Raw genomic sequence first — 15,504 nt, 5'->3', positions numbered from 1 at the left:
ATCAGGTGCACACCTGATGATGGCAACGTGGTCAGTTGCCGAAATATTGTGTCCTATGCACACTCACACCAGGCTGTTCACCCGAGATTCATTTCGTCAATTATGATATGTTGATACTTACTACTCTGGGACCATCTAGTTACAGCTGAATAAAAAACATTTTTTGTGGCACATCTTTCGCGTTTATTCTTTGTAAGGCTTCTTCAGTGGCCTGGAATATGTACATATTTTTGTTTATACTTTTTAGTTTACATTTAGGACGTTGTATTTTAGTTGTAAAAAGCTCTGGCACGTACTGTTTCTTTAACGTAATGATAATTTGAAGTTCTATTCACAGACTTGTGGATATTGATCTATGTGCTGTGTTCTTGTTCCTTGTAATAGCCTTTCTTCTTCCGACATTTACCATTTGAAATTTCGTTTTCTGCACTTCACAGCATTAGGAATTGAACAGACGTTTTGATATTATGTCTTGGATGATATTGCCAAATATTGACTATTATTGCGAACTACTGAATGTGTTTTTGTGGTGTCTGTGAACTGCTTTGTGTGTGTATGCATGTGCCTGTCACTCACACATACATATATAAAAATATACACATACATATGTGTATTCCAGGTTACTTAAGTCGCCTCACAAAGAATAAAGGTGAAATGTGCATGGCCCATAAATTGTGTTTTATTAAATACACACACACACACACACACACACACACACAAACAGACCACAGATACCACAAAAACCCATCCAGTAGCTGACAATAACATTCAACAGTTGGCAGCATCATCAAAAAAAAATCCATCAAAACGTGTGATCTATTCCCTAAGCCCTGAAACGTAAACAAGAAATTTCAAATGGGAATTATCAGAAGAAGGACAGCTGTAACAAAGGAACAAGAACACAGCATGTACTTTGTAAATCAACATCCACGAAATCTGTGAGTAGAACGTTAAATTATTACTACATCACAGAAAAACAAAAAGTGCCAGAACTGCTTGTAACCTGTCACACAACGTCTGCAACGTCCTAAATGTAAACCAGAAAGTAAAAACTGAAATATGTATATGTTCCAGGTCATTGAAGATGCCTTGCAAAGAATAAAGGTGAAACGCGTACGGCACAAAAATGGTGTTTTACTAAGTTACGATTAGAGAGTTCCAAAGTAGTAATTATCAACATACCGTAAGATTATACGCAACTGAGGTTGGAGACGGTTACGGACCGATGCTTTATGGGCGCGAAGCTGGTGTCTAATAGCATCTTAGATGTGTTCGTTCAGATGAATATCATATGAGATCACTATCAAACTCTTAAAAGTATTATAGCCCGATTCTGAACTTGTGACACGGACAGTTATCATGCTGGACGAGGCCATCGCCATCGAGAAAGACACGAAGCACGAAGGGATGCAGAGTCCGTAATACACTACTGGCCATTAAAATTGCCACACCAAGGAGAAAAGCAGATGATAAACGGGTATTCATTGGACAAATATATTATACTAGAACTGACATGTGTTTACATTTTCACGCAATTTGGGTGCATAGATCCTGAGAAATCAGTACCCAGAACAACCACCCCTGGCCGTAATAACGGCCTTGATACGCCTGGGCATTGGGTCAAACAGAGCTTGGATGGCGTGTACCGGTACAGCTGCCCATGCAGCTTCAACACGATACCACAGTTCATCAAGAGTAGTGCCTGGCGTATTGTGACGAGCCAGTTGCTCGGTCACCATTGACCAGACGTTTTCAGTTGGTGAGAGATCTGGAGAACGTGCTGGCCAGGGCAGCAGTCGAACATTTTCTGTATCCAGAAAGGCCCGTACAGGACCTGCAACATGCGGTCATGCATTATCCTGCTGAAATGTAGGGTTTCACAGGGATCGAATGAAGGGTAGAGCCACGGGTCGTATGTTGTTGTTGTTGCTGTTGTCTTCAGTCCTGAGACTGGTTTGATGCAGCTCTGAAATGTAACGTCCACTGTTCAAAGTGCCGTCAATGCGAACAAGAGGTGACCGAGACGTGTAACCAATGGCACACCATACCATCACGCCGGGTGATACGCCAGTATGGCGATGACGAATATACGCTTCCAATGTGCGTTCACCGCGATGTCGCCAAACACGGATTTGACCATCATGATGCTGTAAACAGAACCTGGATTCGTCCGAAAAAATGACGTTTTGCCATTCGTGCACCCAGGTTCGTCATTGAGTACACCATCGCAGGCGCTCCTGTCTGTGATGCAGCGTCAAGGGTAACCGCAGCCATGGTCTCCGAGCTGATAGTCCATGCTGCTGCAAACGTCGTCGAACTGTTCGTTCAGATGGTTGTTGTCTTGCAAACGTCCTCATCTGTTGACTCAGGGATCGATACGTGGCTGGACGATCCTTTACAGCCATGCGGATAAGATGCCTGTTATCTCGACTGCTAGTGATAAGAGGCCGTTTGGATCCAGCACGGCGTTCCGTAATACCCTCCTGAACCCTCCGATTCTATATTCTGCTAACAGTCATTGGATCTCGACCAACGCGAGCAGCAATGTCGCGATGCGATAATCCGCAATCGCAATAAGCTACAATCCGTCCTTTATCAAAGTCGGAAACGTGATGGTATGCATTTCTTCTCCCTCCACGAGGCATCACAACAACGTTTCACCAGGCAACGCCGGTCAACTGCTGTTTGTGTATGAGAAATCGGTTGGAAACTTTCCTCATGTCAGCACGTTGTAGGTGTCGCCACCGGCGCCAACCTTGTGTGAATGCTCTGAAAAGCTAATCATTTGCATATCACAGCATCTTCTTCCTGTCGGTTAAATTTCGCGTCTGTAATGCCTCATCTTCGTGGTGTAGCAATTTTAATGGCCAGTAGTGTAATATTCACGTACTTCACAGCTGTCACGGTGTCAGTTACTACCACAGGCCCCAAGAAAGAGCAGGTGAACGTCCTCTACAGCATAATACTGCCCCACGAGCCTGCGTCCATGACTCGTTTTACATATCGAGCAGCTGCTCGCTTGCATGACGCCATATCTGCACACGACCTTCGACCTGGTGTACCGAGAAGCGCAATAAACTATCCAAGCGATATGTTTCCATTGATCCACGGCCCAGTCATTTCCCGTGCCCACTGAAATCCCAACTGACGACGTCTTTGGGTCAGCATGTTGCGGGACCGCTTGTTCAAAAATGTTCGCTGAACGGTGTCTTCCGAAACACTTGCACCTGCACCAGTATTGTATCTACTGCAGATCCCCACCTATCGTGCTTTACGGATCAGGCAGGCCTCCGACCTCCAAGGTCTGTAATGTGGTACGGACGTCCAGCACCTTGTCGTCTACTCGTGGTTTCGCCATCCTTCAACCACTTTCCATAGATGCTGATGACAGTGGAAAGGCGAACAGCCGACCAGCATCGCCTTTTCCGAAATAATGTTTCCCAGGCGTCGAGCTGTAACAACCTGCCCTTTCTCAAAGTGATTTATGTCAGTGGATTTCTCCATTTGCGGTCTGTATCGTTACTAGAATTATTCCCCATTCGTCTCTATTCCGTGTACAGATTTTCCTCAAAGCGTCACGTGACCACGACGCCACCAGGCGGCGTTCAGTTTCGCGCTGTGAAGAGTTCATAACATTTTGTCTCGTCAGTGTATATGCTTGTACGAAAAGCATGTGGAAGTCAGCATAAACGTCCGCAAAGGAGGAAGGGGGGGGGGGGGGGGGCACTTGCCACCCACTGCGCCTGGGATCTGGAGTGCAGAGTTTTTGATCACATATTGAGTGGACAATCATCAGTCCTCTGGGTTATCTAATGCTTGACAGTTGCTAAGGAACAGAGGCATTATTGGACAGGAATAATCATAGGCAACTGATGAATGACATGAAACAGAGGTGGACTCGTATGTTTATAACGAAAAATGGTAGAGATTTCACCATAAGGGAAAGCATGTGATAACATATTAAATAATGTTCAGGTTTGATACAGATCATACATCCAACATAACTACCAAACTGTTGAGGATTCCTTGGGGGGTATTGTCCTAATCGTCTCTCATTGAGCCTTTCAGCTCTTGCACGGTTTCGGGAGGGGGTGTTGGTGGAGAAACACGTCTGCCAAGAGCATATCAGGCATGCTCTGTAGGGTTTAGGTGCGGTGAGTATGTAGGCCATTCCATACATTAAGCATCTTCACTTTCTGGTATGTCCAACACCACTGTGATCATTGGTGGGCGAGCATTGTCGTCCATAAGCGGAAGGTCGGGACCTACGGACATTATGCAGATTGATCTCTCTGCAATACCGCTGCGCTGTAACAGTACCTCGCGCAAAGATGTGCAACGGAGTTCGGCCGTAGTGCATAATGCCTGCTCACACCATACTGCCTACGTCATATCGATGACTCTCACGAACACTCTGTCGTGTAAAATAAATTACTCTCTCTCCACTCTAATTGTTGGCGAGAATCACTAACCACAGTTAAGCAGGATTCGTCAGAAAACATCACTTTGGGCCACTGTTGCTGACTCCCTGCGCCAATGAACTGCCGGCCGGAGTGGCCGTGCGGTTCTAGGCGCTGCAGTCTGGAGCCGAGCGACCGCTACGGTCGCAGGTTCGAATCCTGCCTCGGGCATGGATGTGTGTGATGTCCTTAGGTTAGTTAGGTGTAATTAGTTCTACGTTCTAGGCGACTGATAATCTCAGAAGTTAAGTCGCGTAGTGCTCAGAGCCATTTGAACCATTAGAACCAATGAACTCTTTCTCAGCGATGTCGTCGTTGAAGTGGGATGCATTTCACAGGGTTCTGGGCATACAAATCAGCCTGATTTAGTGGCAGCGAAATGGTTCTGGCAAAGACGGGCAGTCGTAGTGCTTGGAAGGTCTGCATCGATCCTCTTGCAGTGTGGTGGTCCGTCTGCGACCATGAGAATGCTTTCGCAAAGCATTTCCACCTTCAGCGGCCCTTTTTAATCGCGAGACGACGCTTTCGGACACATCCATTACCGTGGCCACTGTAGTCACACCTGACTGGCTTCGAGTCGTTCAACTGCTCGTCCACGATCGTAAGCAATCAAATGATATCTTGCAGACATGTTGCCGTACCACAAGAAATGTCGCACTAATCAGTTCCACAATAAAGTTCGTCAAAACACAGAACTGCATGAACTGTCGAATGCGTACAGAGCGTTCATACACATTTCCTTTTACTGTCACTGATCGGGTGCTCCGTAACAATTGTCAGTTATCCGTAGCAATTTGCAGTTGTTCTTTAGCAATTTTCAGTTGTTAACAGACCTCCAAACTCACCAACTCATTTAATATAAGAAATGGCAATTTTAAGTCGTGCTTCTCTCCTCTCTCCCTCTCCCTTTCCCTTCCCTGGAAAAATTTCTGCATATGCCCTTGGAAGTCAGATAATTTTGTTCTGTATACCGTGACCAAAACAGCAAATGGTAACGTGGGCTACATAAGACGGGTGGGCTGCTGGTTGCCTACAACCATTCAGTATCGTAGTTAATAACCCGAATCAGTACCTATCCATACACGATATAGAAACTGATATAAACGTGTATGTATGTCTGTATGTATGTTCTACATCTCCTCTTAGACCACTGGACCAGTTTCAACCAAACTTGATACACACATCACTTGCTGTCTGGAAACCATTACTGAGGTGGTGAGAACCACCTACGTGCCAAAGGGGTGAGAGTGATGATGAAAAAGCAGTGCGGCCCAGGACGCGTGAATACCCATGCTTTAGTCATCGAATATTTGAGAATGAAAACACTTTCTGACTTGCAACAAACTTTACACATAATTTCAAACATTTAGGGAATCTTTTCTCGCTGACAACCGCCTCATAATGGCGAAGAGAAAAAAAGGGTTTCTCTTACTGCATTTCAGGCAGTAAAACTGCCGCATGAAGCACGACGTTTGCATTTATTCTTCTTTACTACTAACTGCATTCGTGAAATTTTTCAGACAGTATTAACATATGCCACTGAAAGTACCAGCAAAATTGTCATTGTATGATACATAGTTCCGGAGACATGACGCCATAAATACTAACATGCGTGAAAAACTGCGGCGTCACGCAAGACGTTTTAATTAATTACTTCACTGCTACTAATTCTATTCGCGACACATTTCGCAGGCATTATCTTCGTAGGCCACTAAATGTACCTACAAAAATATATCATTGTAGGACACTTTCTTCAAGAGATATGACGTCATAAATACTGAGATACGTAAAACACTACCGCGTGATATATGACGTTTTAATTTATCACTTCTTTGCTACTAACTCTACTAGAACACTTTCCGTTGACAGTATCCACATATACCGCTGTACGTACCTACAAAAACACCCCGTTGTACGGCACATGCTTCAGGAGATACGAAGTCATAAACATTAAGCTGAGTAGAAATGAAACTGCACGGCGAAATTCTCTACAGGTGTGTACACAAAAACGTGTGAAATTTGTTAAATATATAGGGCCTATGAAATGTATTTGACATGTAAGTACACAGGTACGGTCACGGGTAAAAAGAGAAAGTGGAAAGAGGAAGAGATGAATAGAGACAGGGGGAGGATGGGATGAACAGAGGGAGGAGGAAATGCGACAGAGAAAGGGAGGAGGAGGAGATGGACAGAGTGAGGGGAGAGAAGGAGATCGATAAAGGAAGGAAAGGGGAGGATATGAACAGGGAGAGGGGAGAGAGGGAGATGGACAGAGAGGGCGTGAAGGATTAAATGGACAGAGAGAGGAGGAAGGAGGAGATGGACCAATAGAAGACTTGAGTAAATACATGTGTGGGCAACGCCAGGTACTCAGTTACTCTTTACATAAAGAATGATAAAAGTGGCCATTAGTCTGAGAGTACCCTTCATTTATTTTGACATAATGTGAAGATACTACTTCTCAAAAATTAGCGTAAGTCACAGAAACATCAGTGACCAGTGAAGACGTGTATCAATTGACACTTGAGAACTTTATTATCACAGGAGTTCTACGGAAAATTCCCGTACACATACTAGCGACACCTGCTTCCGTAAGTGAGACCGCAAACACATCCTTGCGCGGTGGTGCTCGACTCGGAGATACGCCGGTTCGAATCCTAGTGGTGGATCGAATTTTCGCTGCCAATAATTGACCCGTAAGGGGCGGAGAGATAAAGGCGTAAAGTTCCTAATTGCCAGTCTTTGCTCCAATGTCCTGGAATAAATTCCAAACCCCTCCACTGTCTCTCATGACGTGAGGGCATGTGACAACGTTGACGGTGATATATCCGTCGGAGGGAGACGTTAAGCTCGGCCTTCCCTCGGTGCTACTCTGGAGGCGTAGGCCAAGCGCCGGCACCAGGTTTCGTTCTCTCTTCTCCCTTTATCCGAAACGGCACAAATCTAGCACTACGCTGTGCCAGTACTCATCACATTTTTCCATACGGCACTTCATAACAGGTCGGAGATAAGCAATGGCAAACCCACCTTCACTGGGACCTAGCCTAGAACAGCGGTGCAGGATTCCAGCATCTGGTGCCCTACTTTTCATTACGTGGGTACAGGACTACTGTGACTTCCATAACAGTGATGCTTTAATTGTACTCAGCAGACATCTGTGGCAGAACCACAGCTGCTGCTGCGCGTGTAAGAGTGGAATAGGTAACGTGGTGCGACGGCGTCGATGTAAATTCGGCATGCAGAAGGTGCAGCTAGAGAAGGGTAGGGCTAGAAAGCGTGCAGCGACTCACATTTCATAGTATACCTCGATTGGTATGTCGATTCATGAGTGTTCATTTCCTCCAAAACCACAGTGACAAGTGTTGACTATGCTTGAGGATGAATGGAAACAAATTCCTCTTCAGTACGCTAAAAATTTGTAGAAATATTTTGGTAAAAATGAATCGCCGTAATGGTAGCAAAAAGAGGTTCCACACGTTATTAGTTACATGACTCATGACTGACGCCTTTGCGACAGCGAGCTGTGAGCTGTGGTTGTCAGGAAAGCTGTGGACATGCAGTATTAGTTAAGTTGAAGTCATGGCTGTTTTAGTTGTTTGCATCTGCAGTGGATCATGACTGCGATCTCTCTATGATGTGGAACCAGTCTGTTTCACACTTACACCGCAGAACACTTTCTCAGTGACAGCCGTGTATCATGCTGACATGATTTTCTTAAGCTATCTTTTTAGTTGCCTATGTGCAATCTTTCTCATCGTCACCCAGCCAATCTATCGCTCTCTCTCTCTCTCTCTCTCTCTCTCTCTCTCTCTCTCTCTCTCTCTCTCCCCCTTTCCCTTTCCCTCTCCCCCTCTCTCTCCTCTCTAAAACACACTCACCGTATTTAGAAAATCTTTTGTGGAACCTGACCTCCGACTAATCTTAGAAGACAGACCGAAGAAAAGCAAATCTTTTTTTATATCACTTGTTTCTGTCCAAGTTCAGAACTAATGCGCGTTGACTCATGCATGCGATCGAATTTCAGATGAGACCGGATGACAAGCCGCTAGCGCTCGTTGGTCGGTGCAGTTACTCTCTCGCAGTTGTTTCGGTTTCAGATATTTTGCAAGCGGATGTTCAGTGGCGTAGCTACACTATTCGTATGATATTGGAAGATCTAATATATATGGGATAATTCGTCAAGTATGCGAAGTTATCTGGATGAAATTAAAACACCAGATGAAGAAAATGGGATGAAATATGTAAAGGATTGGACAGTGCGCAATGTTTACTCGTTGCATCGGAGCCCTCACTGGTAAACATATCACAATATAAAATTCAAAATTCAAAACTTTCAAGTTCCTTACACTTATAAACATGGTTTTCTCTATTGCTGTTGGCGGCGCTATGCGACTTTGACCATCCCTTTGTCTGGTTAGACATTCGCGCTTACGGGAAAGACAGAGAATCAGGAATTTTCAAGAGATTCAGTTCTGTATGAGAAACGCACTGAAAGACCTTTAACAGTAAACCACGACATGGAACTTCCTTACGTGATTGTAGGTGAAGCATTTGGGTTGGTGAAAGATTTAATGATACCTTACGATGGAAATTGGCTGACTTACGAAAACAAGGATATTTGACTATCAATTAACTTTAGTAAGTAGGAATATTAGACATACTTCTGGTAAAGCGTGTAATAAGTAGAGAATGCTACATCGCCCATTAGATGCAAGTGTGGATTACCCGAACACATTGTTAAGGATGAGAGATGGATTTAAACACGAGGAGAACTTAGAAGTAAATCTCACAAGTATAAATGCTACCCAGAATGGACGACCCACTTTATCAACGGATAACGTTCGGGCTAAATTTGCCAATTGTTTTGTTAATGGACGTAGGCTTGAACAAGCAGATCGTATGGTATGAACCAAAGTGTACTTATTAGCAACGAAGTTTTTCTTACCTATATTTTTCTGTATTTCATGAGATTCGTTTCCGGTACAAAAGATCAAAACGAATTCTTTCCAAAGCTCGACGTCTCAACATTTTATTCAGTTTCGACGCTATATTCCAAAATGATTGTTTTCTAGTCCGTCAATTAATAGCTCGATGTCAATATTGTCGGCTTTGGTTTTACTCGTTCATTCAGTCTGGTCAAGATGGAAACGCGTGGTCATCTGAACAGCACCGCTCATACAGGGTCGCAGTTACTTCACTACATAAAAAAAAAAGAAAAAAAACGTAAATTAGTTACAAACTAGGGGGTGCATACACTTTATTCACCATGTAAACGTCACTATAGATATTCGGATTTAGGTTTGACATGTTCGATATGCCTGCCATCATTGTCGATGATGCGCAGAGGAATAGCGAAATTTTGCATGTCATGTTAAAGTGTCGGAACATCGATGGTGTCGATGACCTCCTGAATGGTTTTACGGTTATTGCTGTGCACCTTGTCTTTAATGTAGCCCCAGGAAAAGGAGTCGCATGTGTTTAGATCCGGAGAATATGACGGCCAATCGAGGTCCATCCCAGTGGCCTCTGCATACCCCAGAGCTAGAATGCGATCCCCATATAAGTGCTCCTCCAGGACACCGAACACTCTCCTGCTTCGACGCTGTCGAGCTCCGTCTTGCATGAACCACATCTTGTCGAAATCAGGGTCATTTTGAATAATAGGGATGAAATCATCTTCCAAAACCTTCAAGTATCGTTCGGTAGTCACCGTACCATCAAGGAATATCGCAACGATTATTCCTTGCCTGGACATTGCACACCACACAATCACCTGTTGAGGGTGAATGAATAGACTTTTCGATCGCGCAATGCGGATTCTCAGACCCCCAAATGCGCCAATTGTGTTTATTGACGAACCCATCCAAATGAAAGTGGGCTTCGTCGCTAAACAAAACCATACTAATTCCCATCATGCCCCGCGGCCAACCGTGCAGTTTGGACGTTCTAACGCAAACCGTTCAGAAGTTATGACCATTTTATTTCAAATAGTTCAATAATTGTTACCCTGTATGATCGGTTGTAAGTTGAATGTTAGAGATTATATGAATACATATTATATGAATGTTAGATATCTAAACTAGTGATCTGAAAAACGTGCGTCAGACTTCCATCGTCTGAAATGAAGCCTTAAAGGAAGCTTTTCACAATGTTGACCAGAATACACACTTTAAAATTCTGAAAGAACCAGGGATAAAATATAGGGAGCGAAAAGTTATCTACAACTTGCACAGGAGACAGACTACATTTATAAGACTCGAAGTGCATGAAAGGGAAGCAGTCGGCGAAAAGGGAATGAGACAGGCTTGTAGCTAATTCCCGGTGTTATTTAATCTGTACACTGAACAAGCAGCGTAATTTGGAAAGAGAATTAAAGTCAGGGAGAAGAAATAAAAATTCTAAAATTTTCCGGTGACACTGCAATTCTGTCAGAGACGGCGAAGGACTTAGAAGTTTGCCGATTACATTGTTATTCTGTCGGAGAGGCGAAGAACTTAGAAGACCAGCTGAACGGGGTGGACAGGATCCTGCAAAGAGGAAATAGGATTAATATTAACAATAGTAAAACATGATTAAAGCAATGTACCTAAAATAAATTTGGTTAGGAAACGGTACGCTACAAGTAGTCGACGAGTTTTACTATTTAGACCGCAAAATAACTGAATATGGCCGAAGTGGAGAGGATACAAAGCGCAGAATGGCAACGGCAAGAGAAGCGTTTCCGAGGAAGAGAATGTTGTTAACACCGAATATAAATTTAAGGGTTAGGCACCCTTTTGCGGAAGTGTTTGCCCGTAGCTTAGCGTTGTAGGGAAATGAAACGTGGACAATAAGCAGTTCAGACAAGAAGAGGATAGCAAGCGTTTGAAATGTGGTTCTAAAGAAGAATATTGAAAATAAGTTGGGTAGAGCAATAATTAGGGTGGAGGTACTGCATAGAATTGGGGAAAAAATTTGTGGCACAACTTGACAAAAATACGTGATAAATTGGTATGACAGATCAGGAGGCATCAAGGAATTGTCAGTTTAGGAGAGAAAGTGTGGTTCGTAGAAACTGTGTACGGAGACCAAGATCTGGCAGAGATTAAGTGACCACCACAAGTTAGACTAATTGTAAGTTGAGGAGCTGCATCAAACCAGTCTTTGGACTTGACGCCCACGTCAACAAGCAACTGTGGAGTGAAAGGAGTTGTCAAGCAAATGATTTCATTTTGCGCTTGATGTTAATTTTATTATCTCTCTCTCTCGATTTAGTATGATATACTGTTTGCAACGATCAAGCCTCTGAGGCATCTTGGAATGACCTGATAGTGAAAGGCAGTTGATTAGTTTCAGACGGGTCAAGATTTAACCATTGACGGTACCGTGATAATACAGACAAAAACCATAAACTCACGACTGAAGAAATCTATTGCTGCTAGGGAAACAACTGCGGATGTATATTCTGGAAACTTCCAGAAGGAGCACAATAGGCAGAAAACCCGCTTCCGTGGACGAGATCACTAACACACGCTTGTGCGGTGGCGCTCAATCCGGGGGTAATCCGGTTCGCATCCTGGAGATGGAAAAAGTTTTCACTGCCAGTATTTGGCCGGCGTGTGGCGGAGAGGCGGTGATGTAAAGTTCTTGATCACCAGACTTCGTGCCAGTGCCCTGGTTTAAATACCAACCCTCTCCGCAGTGTCTCAGGAAGTGAGGGCATGTGACACTTGATGGTGATCAGTCCATCGGATGGGGACGTTAAGTTTGGCGGCCCTCTTGGTGCTATTCACGAGGAGTGGGCTGTGTGCTGGCACAGGGTTTCACCCGCTCCCTTCTCTCATCATCATACAACACAAACATAACACTCCACTCCACACACACACACAATACATACATGTGCTATTACAGATAATTTAATGGACCATGTTTAAGTACCAGATCTGTTCAAAAAATTCCGTAACTTCGTTCAAAAAATTCATCTACGCTTACCTTTTACTTATTGCGCATGATCTCCTTCGAAATACTCTCTGTCACTATTGATACACTTCTCCCAACGGCGTTTCCACTTCCGGAAGCTATCTTGGTACGCCTCTTGCTGGATTGCGCGATGCGCCGTCTGCGAATTTTCTTTTATCTCTTCTATTGTGGCAAACCTTCGCCCTTTCAACAGGGTTTTCCGCTCTGGAAATAAAAAAACGTCCCCAGGGGCCAGATCTGGAGGGTTCAGAGGATGAGGCAGCACAGTGGTTTCGTTTTCTATGCAATAGCCACACTCCAACAGGGATGAATATGTGGCTGCGTTATCGTGATACAAGAGCCATGAATTGTCTCGCCACATTTCAGGCCATTTACTTCTATATATATGTAGATGGTATCTGTTCTTTCGGACATGTCCGAAAAAACAGATACCATCTTCATATAGTTGAGGCTCACCGGCCATTTGACCATCTTCTTCTGTGCAGATGCACAAACAGTGCACGAACTCTTATGGGAATCGGCAAAAACCCGCGAGTAATGAGTATAATGGGCAGGGGCACTTTGAATATACAGGGTTATTACAAATGATTGAAGCGATTTTACGGCTCTACAATAACTTTATTATTTGAGATATTTTCACAATGCTTTGCACACACATAAAAAAACTCAAAGTTTTTTTAGGCATTCACAAATGTTCGATATGTGCCTCTTTAGTGATTCGGCAGACATCAAGCCGATAATCAAGTTCCTCCCACACTCGGTGCAGCATGTCCCCATCAATGAGTTCGAAAGCATCGTTGATGCGAGCTCGCAGTTCTGGCACGTTTCTTGGTAGAGGAGGTTTAAACACTGAATCTTTCACATAACCCCACAGAAAGAAATCGCATGGGGTTAAGTCGGGAGAGCGTGGAGGCCATGACATGAATTGCTGATCATGATCTCCACCACGACCGATCCATCGGTTTTCCAATCTCCTGTTTAAGAAATGCCGAACATCATGATGGAAGTGCGGTGGAGCACCATCCTGTTGAAAGATGAAGTCGGCGCTGTCGGTCTCCAGTTGTGGCATGAGCCAATTTTCGAGCATGTCCAGATACACGTGTCCTGTAACGTTCTTTTCGCAGAAGAAAAAGGGGCCGTAAACTTTAAAGCGTGAGATTGCACAAAACACGTTAACTTTTGGTGAATTGCGAATTTGCTGCACGAATGCGTGAGGATTCTCTACCGCCCAGATTCGCACATTGTTCACTTCACCATTAAGAAAAAATGTTGCTGCATCACTGAAAACATGTTTCGCACTGAACGCATCCTCTTCCATGAGCTGTTGCAATCGCGCCGAGAATTCAAAGAGTTTGACTTTGTCATCGGGTGTCAGGGCTTGTAGCAATTGTAAACGGTAAGGCTTCTGCTTTAGCCTTTTCCGTAAGATTTTCCAAACCGTCGGGTGTGGTACGTTTAGCTCCCTGATTGCTTTATTCGTCGACTTCTGTTGGTATCACGGGAGGCGTGCCAGAGATAAATCCCTGCAGTCGCACTATCTTCTGAGTCCTCGGTGGCTCAGATGGATAGAGCGTCTGCCTTGTGAGCAGGAGATCCCGGGTTCGAGTTCCGGTCGGGGCATACGTTTTCGGCTGTCCCCATTGACTTATATCAAAGCCTGTATGCAGCTATGGGTATTCATTTCATTTTAATTTCATTTACTTCTCACATTTTCTCGCAGCCGTGACGACACGCCCCGATAGTACCTTCGATTAACAGTTTATCCCTGTGGCACTAATTCATTATGAACTAATCAAAGTCAAAGAAAACTATCCCCATGGCTTGTCACGTGACGAGCTTTCTTGGCGTTGAAGAATCCTGACCCATTGTGAAGACCATACATCGTAACTGTAGACCCACGTCTTACCATCAGTTTTGATTCTCTTAAGGAACCAACATCTCGTTCTTATTTGCGCGATCCAAATCTTCTCGCAGATTTCGAAGCGAAGATCTTTCTGATGTTGAATCATTAGCAGTGGGACGAACTTGGCTACGACACCTTGCATTCCAAGATGTTGTGTCAGGATTTCATTACATGATCCAACTGAAATGTTACGTTCCCTGGGCAGTCAATTTGTGACCATTTTTAAACTATGTGAACCATTTGTAACACCGAGTACGGCTTAAGTAGTCATCACGTAGGCTTCATGCATCACTTGGTGTGACTCTGTAAAGGTTTCCCTGAGTTGCACGCAAAATTTAAAGCAGATGCACAGGCGCATTGCTCCATTAACTCTGCCATCTCGCAATTCACCAACTGTGCGACACAACGTTCTACTCAATACAGCACTGAACAATAACAGATATTCAACAATGAAACTACCGGTAGTTAAACAGTAAACACAGGGGTGTGCAGGGATGCCAGCCGCTTTTTGCTCCAATACACAATTGGTGGGAAATTACGAATGATCTGGAATTTTTTGAACAGACCTCGTAAATAAAAAGAATACAGGTAAATAGGCAGACAAGAGACGCGCACAAGTCAACTGGCGATAAGGAACAATTCCACTACTGAAACTTCCTGGCAGATTAAAACTGTGTGCCGGGCCGACACTCGAACTCGGGACCTTTGCCTTTCGCGGGCAAGTGGTAGAGCACTTTCCCGCGAAAGCAAAAGTCCCGAGTTCGAGTCTCGGTCCGGCAGACAGTTTTAATCTGCCAGGAAGTTTCATATCAGCGCACACTACGCTGTAGAGTGAAAATCTCATTCTAATTCCACTAATCTTGCACAACGATTTCACGACGACGTCGAAAAGTCATATTGATTATCTGTAAGCTCTCTCATTGTGTTGACCTTCAGAGGGACTGCTAGCATAGCAGGCCGGGGTGGCCGAGCGGTTCTAGGCGCTATAGTCTGGAACCGCGCGACCGCTACGGTCGCAGGTTCGAATCCTGCCTCGGGCATGGATGTGTTTGATGTCCTTAGGTTAGTTAGGTTTAAGTAGTTCTAAGTTCTAGGGGACTGATGACCTCAGAAGTTCACTCCCATAGTGCTCAGAGCCATTTGAACCATTTTGAAGTGCTAGCATATTCTGCATGATCTCAC

At 44.3% G+C, this 15,504-nt stretch overlaps 1 protein-coding gene and 1 non-coding gene across 5 annotated transcripts in view; both read left to right on the top strand.

Annotated features, from left to right (window-relative positions):
• The window catches only part of LOC124785145 (luciferin 4-monooxygenase), a 345,708-nt gene that overhangs the window by 80,498 nt on the left and 249,706 nt on the right, over nt 1-15,504 (top strand). The gene's annotated exons all lie outside the window — the stretch shown is intronic.
• Nucleotides 13,966-14,039, top strand: Trnat-ugu. Its single transcript has one exon. It is a non-coding gene; the product is annotated as a tRNA-Thr (tRNA).

Source organism: Schistocerca piceifrons, chromosome 1, assembly GCF_021461385.2.
Source record: "Schistocerca piceifrons isolate TAMUIC-IGC-003096 chromosome 1, iqSchPice1.1, whole genome shotgun sequence".
NCBI lineage: Eukaryota > Metazoa > Arthropoda > Insecta > Orthoptera > Acrididae > Schistocerca > Schistocerca piceifrons.
The sequence above is the reverse complement of the archived record's forward strand: the minus strand, read 5'-3'. Positions and strand labels throughout refer to the sequence as shown.